The sequence below is a fragment of the Carassius gibelio genome, chromosome B1, assembly GCF_023724105.1.
Source record: "Carassius gibelio isolate Cgi1373 ecotype wild population from Czech Republic chromosome B1, carGib1.2-hapl.c, whole genome shotgun sequence".
Lineage (NCBI taxonomy): Eukaryota > Metazoa > Chordata > Actinopteri > Cypriniformes > Cyprinidae > Carassius > Carassius gibelio.
In genome coordinates, this window is record NC_068396.1 from 2,084,289 (window position 1) to 2,098,112 (window position 13,824).

General features: G+C 43.5%; 1 protein-coding gene across 1 annotated transcript in view; it reads right to left on the reverse strand.

Moving 5' to 3' along the window:
• Nucleotides 1-13,824, reverse strand: part of LOC127948874 (uncharacterized) — a 49,229-nt gene that overhangs the window by 22,987 nt on the left and 12,418 nt on the right. The window lies entirely within an intron of this gene.

The following is a 13,824-nucleotide window of genomic DNA, read 5'->3' on the forward strand; positions in this document are numbered from 1 at the left end:
TTCTCACCTGATTCAGACCAGAACACTTTTTCACTGGAGGAAGCGTTATTATGGATTATGGACATTAAAAGCATCTTAATTCTGGATTAGTTTCATCTTTTGTCTTCTCCAGATGTTCACTGATGGACTGGAGTGCTGTGGATTATTGTGATGTTTTTATCAGACTCTCATTCTGACGGCACCCATTCAGTGCAGAACCCATTTCTGAGACACTGAAATCATATTTATCTCAGTAACTTTAGTTTTTATTTTCGACGTCAGCAGTTCTTGAAACTTCTGGAATCGTGAAATAAATTGTGGTTAATTAATTAACCTATCCTAACCCACCCTGTAATATATTGTGTCGTTTTTGTGCTCGGGACAGCTTTATCCGCAGGCTGGGCAGGTTATAAAGGTCCTCCAGGTGAAAGTGCTTCTCAAATGTGTCCACGAAGCTGCTGCAGGTGTGGATGTGCGTACACCACGTCTGCGGCTATGATGTAGTCGTAGTGGCAGGTGTGGCGTGGGAATCGCTCGTCCAGCTGTTGCCCCCAGCAGAGCTCGGTCACAAGCGGCTCGTGTCTGCACAGTCCTCTGGTGTTACGGTTCACGTTGTGTCTCAGATTCCCCAAAACATCCGGCAGATCTGTGGACGTCACCTTTGCCCCTGCAGGTGGAAGACAACACTTACTAATATACACACTAATGAAACTAATGCTGTATATTGTTTATTTAATTTGCACTACATTCATATAATTAAAATTACATTTGAGCATTTTTTTATAATTTTCTTTTTTTGCTAAATTGTGTTCATTAGAAAACATTAATTAAAAATATGTTAAAATTATTTTAAATTTTGATTTTCACTAAATATTATAGTAATAAGTTTTTGCTAAATTAAAATAATTAGAAACATGAATTAAAACGTTAAAATAATCATTAAATAATTTTAGTTTTCACTAAATGTTCAGTTAATTTAAATAAATTAAAAATAATATATTTATTATTTAATCATATTTAACATATTTAAATGTAAAAATACATTTAATATTCATACATTTTAAAATGTCAGTAGTTAAAAAAATAAAAAATATATGAAACTTATTATTAAACCATTTTAAGTAAGTTTACTTGTTGCTAAGTTTCATATTGTACCCGAATGATTCTAGGAGCTATGTTCTCCGGGGCTATATGCCCCCGGTAGGGTCTCCCAAGGCAAACAGGTCCTAGGTGACGAGTCAGACTAATAGTGGTTCAATAGCCTTTTATGAAAAATTGTAAAACAAGGACCCTGACGTTGCCCGACATGGCGCAGCCGGGGCCCCACCCTGGAGCCAGGCCCGGGGTGGGGGCTCAAATGCGAGCGCCTGGTGGTCGGGGCTCCCCTAATGGGGCCCGGTCGGGTTTAGCCCTAAAAAGCAACATGGGGCCGACCTATCGTGGATCCACCATCTGCGGGAGGAACCATAAGGGGCTGGTGCAATGTGGATCAGGCAGCGGTCAAAGTCAGGGGCCCCAACGACCTGATCTCTGGACACGGAAACTTGGGGACGTGGAATGTCACCTCACTGGCGGGGAAGGAGCCTGAGCTTGTGCGGGAGGTTGAGAGGTACCAACTTGAGATAGTCGGGCTCACCTCCACGCACAGCTTGGGTTCTGAAACCACCCCCCTTGAGAGAGGCTGGACTCCCTACTACTCTGGAGTTGCCCGTGCCGAGAGGCGGCAGGCTGGTGTGGGGTTGCTCATAGCTCCCCAGCTAAGTCGCCATGTGTTGGAGTTTACCCCTTTGAACAAAAGGGTTGCTTCCCTGCGCCTTTGGGTTGGGGATAGGTCTCTCACTGTCATGATCGACTTTGTGGTCGTTTACTCTGACCTCCGGCAGTATGTCTTGGACACTTGGGTAAATAGAGGGGCGGAGCTGTCAACTGATCACCACCTGGTGGTGAGTTGGATCCGATGGCGGCAAAAAGGTTCCTGTGACACGAGGCAATACATCTAATTTGAGGTGTCATCTCACTAACTGTCATCCAGCTATTGAAACCCAGCTGCCCCCTCAAGCATCAGGTAGTGGAGCAACATCAAAAAGAACAGCTGAGACCGGTACAGGCCGAAAGTTAGGAGTAGCTGAAGCCTTTGTGAAATCTGCATTTAAGTCAATGCTTCAAAAGTTTGCTAAGCAGTACGAGTTGCCGGGCAAAACATATTTTTCAGAAACTGCTGTGCCGAAAATATACAGCAGTGTAAAGACATCGATCAAGAGCGAGCTTATGAATGTCGATTACTTTTGTGCCACAACCAATATGTGGTCAAGTGTCAATATGGCTCCTTATATGAGTCTAACGGTTCATTATCTCAGCGTGGAATGGATTCTGAAATCACGTTGTCTTGAAACAGTGTTTATGCCCGATAACCACACGTCCGACAATAATTCGGATGCTCTCCGGCACGCATTTGAAGAGTGGTCCTTGGATGAAAATAAGCTGGCCTGTATCACTACAGACAACGGGGCCAACATCGTTGCAGCAGTCAAAAAGAAAAAAAAACTGGCCGTGGTTGAACTGCTTTGGTCACAATTTACATTTGGCCGTTACAAATGCAATGGCAAGCGTAAAGGATCGCACAGCAAGAGCAATGGGCCTGTGTCACACATTGGTCAGTACGTTTTCTCAGAGCTGGTTTGTGACGGCTGGTGAAAGACAGTCCGGAAACAAATGCGAGTTAACAGGATTTAATGAAATGAAGACAAGTAGAACAATGATACACAAAGACGATGGGACGATAACACTCCAGGGAGACGGTGGTTGGTGAGAAATCCGGCCTGAGGTGGAGTGTAGGTGGGAAGTCCGGGTCTTGGTGGCGTGAGGCAGCAGGAGAGAGTGGCACAGGAACTGCGGGGAATAGAGCCGAAGGTAAGTGTCCGTGGCTGAGTGATCGTGCGGAGAGTGGATGAGGTTCTAGGAAAAACACAGACATCCAAACGCAAACTTTAAAACACTTTAACCAGACGGTGGTAACACAACGACATGAAACAACGATCTCACAAACACAAGACGTGAGACAAGCCATATATATAGGAGATGAGTAATGAGTGGCAGCTGTTGCTGATACAATTAACGGAGACGCCCACAACTAATCAGTGCAAACGCAGAACACACAGAATTCACCACAAAGTGTAAACAACCCGAGATCACGGTTTACCAACCGTGACAGTACCCCCCCCTCTAAGAACTCCTCCTGGAGTTCCCAGAAGGGCCTACCTGCTGATTGAATTCATCAATAAGGGAGTGATCCAATATGTCCCTAGCAGGTACCCAACTCCTCTCCTCCGGACCGTAACCTTCCCAGTCCACCAGATACTGGAATCCTCGTCCCCTCCGTCTCGAGTCCAGAATACGATTAACCGAATATGCTGGTTCCCCTTCTACGAGACGCGGCGGCGGGGGAACCGGAGTAGGCGGATTAATACGTGCATAAAACACGGGTTTAATTTTGGACACATGAAAGGCGGGGTGTATCCTCTTGTACACAGGAGGTAGTTTGAGGCGGACTGTCACCGGACTAATGATCTTGGTGATAGTGAACGGGCCGATAAATTTGGGAGCTAATTTGTTAGAAACGGATCGCAATGGAATGTTACTGGTAGAAAGCCACACTTTTTGACCCACGACGTAGACGGGAGGCTTTGACCGGTGGCGATCGGCCTTGGCCTTAGTGCGCTCCCTCACCCGGAGCAGAGTCTCACGGGCTCTGGTCCAGGTGCGGTGGCACCTCTGGACAAACGCGTGAGCGGAGGGGACCGTGACTTCAGATTCCAGACTGGGAAATGCTGGTGGCTGGTACCCTACACTACACTGGAACGGAGAGAGGCCCGTAGCAGACACTGGCAACGAATTGTGGGCGTACTCCACCATAGAGAGTTGTTGACTCCAGGAAGAAGGATTCTTGGAGACCAAACATCTCAACGTCCTCTCTAAATCTTGGTTGGCTCACTCAGACTGTCCGTTGCTTTGGGGATGATAACCCGACGACAAGCTAACTGACGCTCCTAATAACTTGCAAAATTCTCTCCAAAATTTGGATATAAACTGGGATCCCCTGTCTGAGACCACGTCTACCGGGAGGCCATGAAGCCGAAAGACGTGATCTAACACAGTAACCGCTGTCTCCTTGGCTGTAGGTAATTTGGGCAAGGGAATGAAATGTGCCGCCTTCGAGAACCGGTCCACTACAGTCAAAACGACTGTCATGCCATTAGAGGGCGGGAGGGCGGTAACAATCTAGAGCGATATGTGACCAGGGTCTCGAAGGGACAGACAGCGGTTGAAGGAGCCCATCAGGAGGTCGGTTAGATGACTTACCACTGGCACACACTGAGCAAGCCAAAACAAAATCGCGGACGTCGCGAGCCATACGTGGCCACCAGAATCGTTGTCTAACCAACCCATTAGTTCTACTTATCCCTGGATGACAAGCCATGTTGGAACAATGACCCCACCGGACAACTTCGGACCTTAACTCCTCCGGCACAAATAAGCGGTTCGGTGGGCAACCGGACGGAGGCGTTACCCCTTCTAAGGCCGTCTTGACCTTCGACTCGACCTCCCATACGAGTGCTGAGACAACTAATCTCTCAGGCAAAATACACTCGGGAGTAACGGGACGGGCGGAGGGATCAAAAAGACGTGACAAAGAATCGGGTTTAACATTCTTGGAATCGCTGTAGGGCCTTACGGGAATCTGGAGATGGCCAATCTATCACAGCCTTTACCTTGTCAGGGTCCATTCGTATTCCCTCAGACGACACGATAAACCCTAGGAAGGGGACCGACTGTGCATGGAATACGCACTTCTCCGCCTTGACAAAAAGCCCATTCTCTAGTAACCTCTGGAGCACTCGTCTGACATGTTGGACATGTTCCTGGAGAGATGAAGAAAAAATCAGTATGTCATCCAGGTAAACATATATAAACTGATCTACCATATCTCTCAACACGTCATTTACGAGTGCTTGGAAAACCCCGGGCGAGTTGGAAAGCCCGAACGGCATAACCAAATATTCAAAATGCCCTCTAGGGGTATTAAAGGCAGTTTTCCATTCATCCCCCTTCCTGATGCGGACCAAATGATAAGCGTTACGTAAATCCAATTTTGTGAATACCGATGCTCCCTGCAACCTCTCGAAAGCTGAAGACATGAGTGGTAATGGATAAGTATTCTTAATAGTAATGTTGTTCAGCTCCCGGTAATCAATACAAGGTCGCAGAGAACCATCCTTCTTACCCACAAAAAAGAACCCCGCCCCCGCTGAAGATGAGGAAGGACGGATGAATCCAGAGTCAAGGGAATCAGAAATGTATTTCTCCATGGCCTCCCTCTCAGGAATAGAAAGAGAGTATAACTTGCCTTTAGGCGGAGATTTACCTGACACTAAGTCTATGGCACAGTCGTAGGGACGATGCGGAGGAAGAGAAGCAGCCCGGGACTTACTGAACACTTCCTTCAGGTCCAGATACTCTACGGGCACGTTTGGCAACGCCATGATCTCCTTCTGAAAGACAGACACAGGAACAACAGGACAGGCAGAAACCAAACAAGACTCATGACAACTTTCACTCCACAATGTGATAGTGTTCGAACCCCATTCCACTCGTGGATTATGTTTGGACAACCAGGGGTGACCTAAAACAATGGGAGCAACAGGGGAGTCCATGAGAAAAAAGGATATAGTTTCTTGATGATTGCCGGATGTGATGAGTGTGATGGGTTCAGTATGATGGGTGACAGGAGGCAGTTCCTGGCCGTTGAGTGCGGTGACATGGATGGGGAGAGACACAGGAAGGACAGGAATGTTCAGGTGATGTGCAAGTGAAGAATCAATGAAATTACCTTCGGCTCCAGAGTCCAGAAGAGCTTGGCATTCATGATGTTGATTCCTCCACCGCAGTTTCACCGGAAGGAGGGTCGAGGATGTGGGTGAGGACTTCTCGGCGGAGATCCCACCCGATAGTAGCCTCAGGTTTACTATCGGGCTGACTCTTTTACCGGGCAAGAGTAGTTGTTATGATTAGCGCCTCCACAGTACAAGCATAGTCCTTGGGACCTCCGCCGTTCCCTCTCCCTCCGGGATAGCCGAGCTCGACCCACCTGCATGGGCTCGTGATCGTCGACTGAACCGACCGTGTTCTCTCGACTCAAGCGCCCCCTACCAGAAGAGAAGGGTTGTCTGGAGGGACTGTGTTGACGGCCCAGGCGATTAAACCTGGCCTCCACCCGCAACGCCAGGTCAATGAGTTCGTTGAGGGTAGGAGGCAGCTCGAGGAGGTAGATCTCCTGCTGAACACGGTCGGATAACCCATGCAGGAATCTATCCCACTGCGCCGCCTCGTTCCACTGGCACGCGGCCGCCAGGGTCCGGAACTCGATGGAGTATTCAGTGACAGATGAGTGTCCTTGTTGGAGTTCCGAGAGGCGATGGGCGGCCTCCCTGCCGGTCGCGGCCCGGTCGAAAACTCTCTTCATCTCTTCAGATAGGAGGTGGAACGAGGCACAGCACGGATGTTGATTCTCCCCCACCGCCGTTCCCCATAAGGCAGCCTTGCCTGATAATAGTGTGAGCGTGAACGCTACCTTGGATTCTTCTGAGGCGAAAGTGCGGGGCTGCAGAGCAAAATGCATAGAGCACTTGTTAAGAAATGTTCTGCAATAAGTTGGCTCACCAGCGTAATTCTCCGGTGCCGGAAGTCGCGGCTCAGGCCGGAAGTGGTCCTGGGGAATCCCCGGGGGAACAGTCGGCGCAGGCGGGGCGATGGGCGCAGTGGGAGACGTGAGCTGATGGATCTGCTGGGTGAGCTCGGACACCTGTGCCACCAGCGCTTGGACAGCGCGTCCGGTGTTCGAGATGCTCTCCTGCTGCTGATCCATTCTCTTGACGCTATGGTGCATGAAATCGGTGAGGGTGTTGGTGCTCGCTGCTTCCATGTTGGGTGAGATCGTTCTGTGACGGCTGGTGAAAGACAGTCCGGAAACAAATGCGAGTTAACAGGATTTAATGAAATGAAGACAAGTAGAACAATGATACACAAAGACGATGGGACGATAACACTCCAGGGAGACGGTGGTTGGTGAGAAATCCGGCCTGAGGTGGAGTGTAGGTGGGAAGTCCGGGTCTTGGTGGCGTGAGGCAGCAGGAGAGAGTGGCACAGGAACTGCGGGGAATAGAGCCGAAGGTAAGTGTCCGTGGCTGAGTGATCGTGCGGAGAGTGGATGAGGTTCTAGGAAAAACACAGACATCCAAACGCAAACTAACACTTTAACCAGACGGTGGAGAAGAAATCTAGCGAAAGCACAAGCAGAATTTCAAATTCCTCAGCATGGCCTCATACTGGTAAGTTATAAAATTTAAACGTTGCTAACTTATCGATCATGTTATTATGCAATAAAAAAAATGAAATTATAAAAATGAAACAATTTAACCTACTGTTACAATAGCATAGGCCTACTTGTCTGTTGCTGGGTTAAGTGTATTTTTCATTTTAAATAAATATTTTAAAACAAAAATTATTTCAAAAGGTAAGATATATTAAAGAAAAAACATTTAAGCTAACTTCAACTCAATTTAACATCCATATAGACCTATCTGTCAGTGCAAAATTTAGCCTAATATGCATTATTTTACAGTCGGGATTATTTAAATTCATTTTTTGTTTAGTAAAAATATATTGAAACGAGTTAATAATTTAAAATGTAGCCTATAATTTATTTTGGTAGCCTACTTGGATGTTGTCCTTGGCTAATTCAATGATTTAATGGCCAATGCTACTCTTTTCAGGACTGCGATACGAGATGGGGCACCAAACAAAAAATGGTGGAAAGGGTTTTGGAGCAAATCCTGGCTATGAGAAGAGTTTTGGATGACTGGAGACACCAACATCTAAATCCAAGCTGGCAGGACATCGCTGTCCTTGAGTCTGTGAATGCAGCACTGAAACCCGCGGCTGAGTTTACGGATCTGCTGTCTGGAGAGAGCTACGTTATAGTGTCTTCAGTCAAACCCGTCCTGAAACTTCAGACAGAAGATATGCTTAAACCATCAAACGAGGATACCACCTTAACATCGGACATAAAGCAAAAAATGTGTAGTGTTCTACAGGGGTAGTATGAACCAGCTGCCTTAGAAAAGGTTTTGGCAAAGGCTTGTTGTTTGGATCCTCGATATAGGGGCGATCATATTTATATCACGGAAACAAAATCTGCACTAAAAAACGGAATATTGTTACCCCCGTGCGATCCTCCCTGAAACCACATAAGGTTAATATGTTGGTTTTCCTAGCATGCAACAAGGACATGCTAACCCAGGTCTAAATCACATAGTCTACTTAACTGATTAAGTAATATTTTGTTTATTCTTCGTATTTTCACTTTGGTCTACATTGTGTTCATGTGATAGCATACTTAAGAATTCTTTCGTTTTTTCAAATTAGAAAAAGCCATTTTCTTATTGCTATTGAGCCACCCAAAATAACCGCTGTGGTAATTTCTTAACCGCGACAGCCCTAGTCGCAATCATGAATCAAGCACAAATGGATTTGTTCCCATATCTATCTATCAATCTAATACCATCACTATTGCTTATAAGTGTTCATTTAAGTTAATTTATTAAGTTCATAAGTTCATTTAACAACAATAATAACAAATACATTTTATTCATCTAAAGTAGAGAATAACTTAATTACCCATTAAAGAAGCATGCAAAGCCATCACTATACCATGGTATTGCCACAGTGGAGTTCTTTGTGTGATAATAATAATAATAATAATAACAGTGTTATAATTAAAGCGCTAATAATCATGAAAACAATCTAATCATCTAAAGTGGAGAGTAACTTCGGGTGGGTTAAGAAATTGGCACATTATTGCGGGGTGGGTTGGGGCAGGTCACTAAAAACAAAATTTAAAAAATCCATTTATGTTGCATGGAATTCAGTGGTGGAAATTTTGATTCTTTCAAGAGATTAATTGATTTTCAGTTCGTTCACCAAAATGATTCATTCACTGATTCATTCAGTGACCATTTCTTCATATTACACACATACGCCAGCAGTTGGTGAAAAAGAGTGTCTTATGTGTTATGTCTTAAGTCAACGAACGTATTTACTTGTGACAAAAACTGATTTGCCTTTATTAAAGTGTGTGCATGATCGCATTAAATAATAGTCTAAATAAATTGTTCAGATTAACAAAGCACAAGGTTTTATCGGGGATTAAACGTGGAGTTATGTTCTGTATTCCAAATATGAAAACAAGCTTACGTGCACCTATAAATGCGCTTTATCTGCTGATTGCTTATCGAGATTTACATGCTTGGCCGACTGACCCTGTATACTCTCATTCATTTAATTCACGAACGAGATGTATCAGTTCATTCAACTCTTTCACCTACGAGAAGATCGTATTCGTACACTATATTCAACAATAGTGATGGGAAGTTCGATTCTTTTCCGCGAACCGGTTCTTTCGGACGGTTCGATTCAATAAACCGGTTGAAAAAACCGGTTCATCGGTTCTTTCACGCTCGACGTAATGACGTCATTGGCGATGACGTAATGGCGTCACGTCTATCAAACATTCAAATATATAAAGTCAGGAATCATAACTTTAGTCAGTTAAAACCTCATAATCATGAAAAGTTTACATTTGAGTTTTGCAACAACACCTAAATACAGTAACAGCAATAATGTGCATATGAGGATTTAAGTCTTGAAGATATAAAGTAAATAAATTAGGTGTCATCAGTGCAGAAACCATGATCCACTTACTAAACATAATCCATTGCGATGTATTTGTTATTAAATGAACTTACGTTTCGCCAGATTGCCCTTCATCCAAGCCCTCGAAATACCCGCGCTCATAATATTACTAGTACAGAATCAGAATCAATCACCAAAAGAATCCCTTCAGTTGGCTTCACGCTGAATCGCGCATGCGCAGTATCATCAGTTCATCGGTTCTCAATTCGGACGCGTCCGACAGAAACGATTCTCGGTTGAGTGTACTGATGATCCGAAAACCGATGCAACCGGTTCTTGACTCGTGAACGAGAATCGCTCTAACCGGCACGTGCTGCAGTTCAGTGTCATCAGCTGCTCTACTCGTGTTCATGTTCTGTTTACTACAAACTCAATTTGTGAATGTCATCATTAACTATAAATACAGTACAGATATCTCATAAATCATCCCTTATTCCTATTAAACATAAGAGTCTTTAGAGTCTTAATTATTGTCCAACTTCCCTGAAAACCCATTTGGCCTATACATTATATACAATATACAGATTGGAAACATTAATCTAAAAAAAATAATAATAAAAAAAATCAAAATAAAATATAGTTATTTTATCACACTTTCCGATGTTTAACAAAATACTTACAAAATTACACGCATGCGCAATATCATCAGTTCATCGGTTCTCAATTCGGACGCGTCCGACAGAAACGATTCTCGGTTGAGTGTACTGGTGATCCGAAAACCGAAGCAACCGGTTCTTGACTCGAGAACGAGAATCAGCTCATCGGTTCTCAAATCGGACGCGTCCGACAGAAACGATTCTCGGTTGAGTGTACTGGTGATCCGAACACCGAAGCAACCGGTTCTTGACTCGAGAACGAGAACTGCTCCAGCAGTGGGCGTGTTCGTTCATTATCTGGCTCGGCTCGGTGTTCATCTTCAGTTCGGTCTTCACAGCATTTCATTCAGTGTACTGTTTGAGTAAATGGATTACCCCGGGATATTGGTTTATTCTGACTCAGAGGGAGTGTCAGTCATGTTAAAAAAGTTAACAGCTTAAGTAATTTGTGGATTTATGCTTATTGGAGACGTGAACCGTTTCAAACGATTCAGTTCGATTTGGTGAACTGGTTCAACCGGTTCACTAAGAAGAACCGGTTAAATTGAACGATTCGTTCACGAATCGGCCATCACTATTCAACAAGTCACTGTAACGATCGGGAACACAGGAACACAGGAGACGAGAGATCCAAAAGCAGTGTGATTTTAATGGGTAATCCAAAATCAGAATCCAACAAGCAGGGGTCAAAACCAAAAATCAATCCAAAACAAACAAACAAACAAACAGGAACAGGAACTCGAAACTAGGAACGCGAGGAAACTGGGTGATGGAAAGTAAGGACTCCATGACACAAACAGAAAAAGACCAGTTAAAATAGGCAGGATAACGACTATGAAGTGAAGACACCTGAGTGCAATTAACAGGAGTGCAATTACTGTGATGAAGGGGCAAGGCCTTGTGGGAATTGTAGTGCCTGCGGTGAGGTGCCTATGGGGAAGTGAGACCACTAGTAGATACCCAGGGAAACACAGAACCGACAGCGTGACATTACCCCCTCCTCTACGGAGCAGCTACCAGATGCTCCACCCGAACACAAGAACAGACCAAGGAACACAGAGACCAGGAGGGAGGTGGACTGGCAGAGGACTAGGGGGAGGGACGCAGGGCCAGGCAACAGAGGGAAACAGAAACAGGAAGTGCAAACAACAAAAACAAGAAGAGTTCTGTGTGGTGAACCGAACGGTTTAGGTTTTTCAGCGAAAAAACTATTGAGCTATTACCTCAATAATCAATCAATTACAGGCCTTAAACAATCATGCCCAAGCAGATGGATATTAGTACATCCCATCACACCGGCATCCGCGTCTAAATCAGTTGTATGGTCTGGTTTTCAGTCTAAAACAGTTGCGTCAAGTATAAATGTCTCGTCATGTTTCGGGAGGTGCGCGCGCAGTCAGCCGAGGCTCGCACCTCCCAACTCGCACCGGAGGCTCGCACCTTTTTTCTCAGATTTTGAAAAATCTTCGAGATCGACTTAAAATGCTTCCAAGACCGACTTGTCGACCACGATCGACGGGTTGGTGACTCTGGATATAGAGCGACCAACTTTTTTTGAGCAAGCATTGATTATGCGTGACACAGTCTCAATTTGTGGGACGCATGAATTGGGCTTCAAACGCTGTGCGCGCACGCACTACGCGGGACGGGTGGTCACCCTATCCCTAACACCAGAGGCCACAAAGATAGATTTAAATGTATGTTAAAATAATTAAACAAAGTGATGTTTTTAATAAATCGACATGATTTCTTAATTGGCAAAAACATTCTAGCTGTTTTTAACATTAGACCAGCATTTTTTACTTTGAAATTAGGATACACACATTTCCTTCTAAACAATCATCTCTAAGCCACAGGAAAAATGTTGTTTGGTTTGATTTATTTTATTATATTTAGCTATTCACACTTAATTTACTTTTCTAATTACTTTAACCTGTCATTTATTTTAGTCAATCTTCACTTCTAGCATGCTTTATCAGTTAAAACATGTATGCGTATACAAATATCTAACTGGATTGAAAGTGGTAAAATCAAGACAGGATTTTATTAACAGAAGACTTGTTATCAGTTCAAATAGACGTACAATGTATAAACTTTTACAACATTACACAAAACATTACATATTTGGTCTCATGTCTGGGGTCGTGTGATTGCTGATGCCACCATCAGTGTACTGTATTTCAAAAGGTTGTGAAACATCTAAACCTGTTTCTAAGATCTCAACTCATTTGCAACTTAATTAGTTGTGAGGGATCTGGCATTGTGTACTTTGGTGGTGTGTGTCAGCTAAAGTTCAGTGAAAAACAGATCATGTTCAGTGATTAAAGGATCTCCATTGCATCTATTTATTGCGTTTACCTGTGAGTGTGAACTTTGTCAAAGTTTAGCCAAAAGTTCAGCGACCGGTCAAAAGATGTGTGCCCTACTGAACCTATTTTAACGACAAACATCTGGAGAATTTACATAGGGGCATAAATATCTGGTGCAGTGTTAGGTGAAGTTCTTGAAGATAATATTTGTCTGAGAGAAACCAGGACGCTTTATTAATAATGTAGATCTGGTGAATGTGATTTCACAGATGTTCAGGATGAGATCAGAGAGATCAGATAAATGCAAACAAGTAGACAAATAGAAACATACAATCACAAACACACACACGCAAACATAAACAAACATTCTGCAAACATACTGTAAAAATAAACTAACATAATGTACATACAAACATACAAAAACAAACATACAAACAAACAAACAAACATACTGTTCAATCAAACAAACATGCAAACATAAACAAAAACATTCAAAAAACAAACACTGTACAAACAAACAAACATACAAACATAAACAACAAACATACAAACTAAAGCTTACAAATATACACCCAAACTCAAACAAGCGCACAAACATATTAACAAACTAACTAGGGCATAAACACAAACATACACACAAAATCAAACAATCTCACACACACACACACACACACAAACATACAAGGAAACAGACATACATGCAACCACAAACATGTATACACAAACCTATAAAAACATGCATACACACAAACATACAGCAAAAACACAAGCACAAAGATGTAGATTAACATAAATTCAAATGCAAACATACACACAAACATGCACAAACACTCACATAAGAACAAAACAAACATACATACACGCACAATAAACCCATGCACTAAAACATTTCAACTTCTACAATGTCGCACACAAAACTTTTACAAATCAAAACTTTTAGCTTCACACTAGGTATCTCTACAAAGATGATGGAGAGCAGTGTGGTTAAAAAGAATGTAACTTTCATTTTGACAAATAAGTTTTGTAAATTTTTAGATCTTTCACACCTAAAACCATAGTGAGGATTAGAAGCAGGTAAATGACCATCTGGTGAATGCAAGACACTGACAGAGAGTTTTCTTTATGAATTAGAC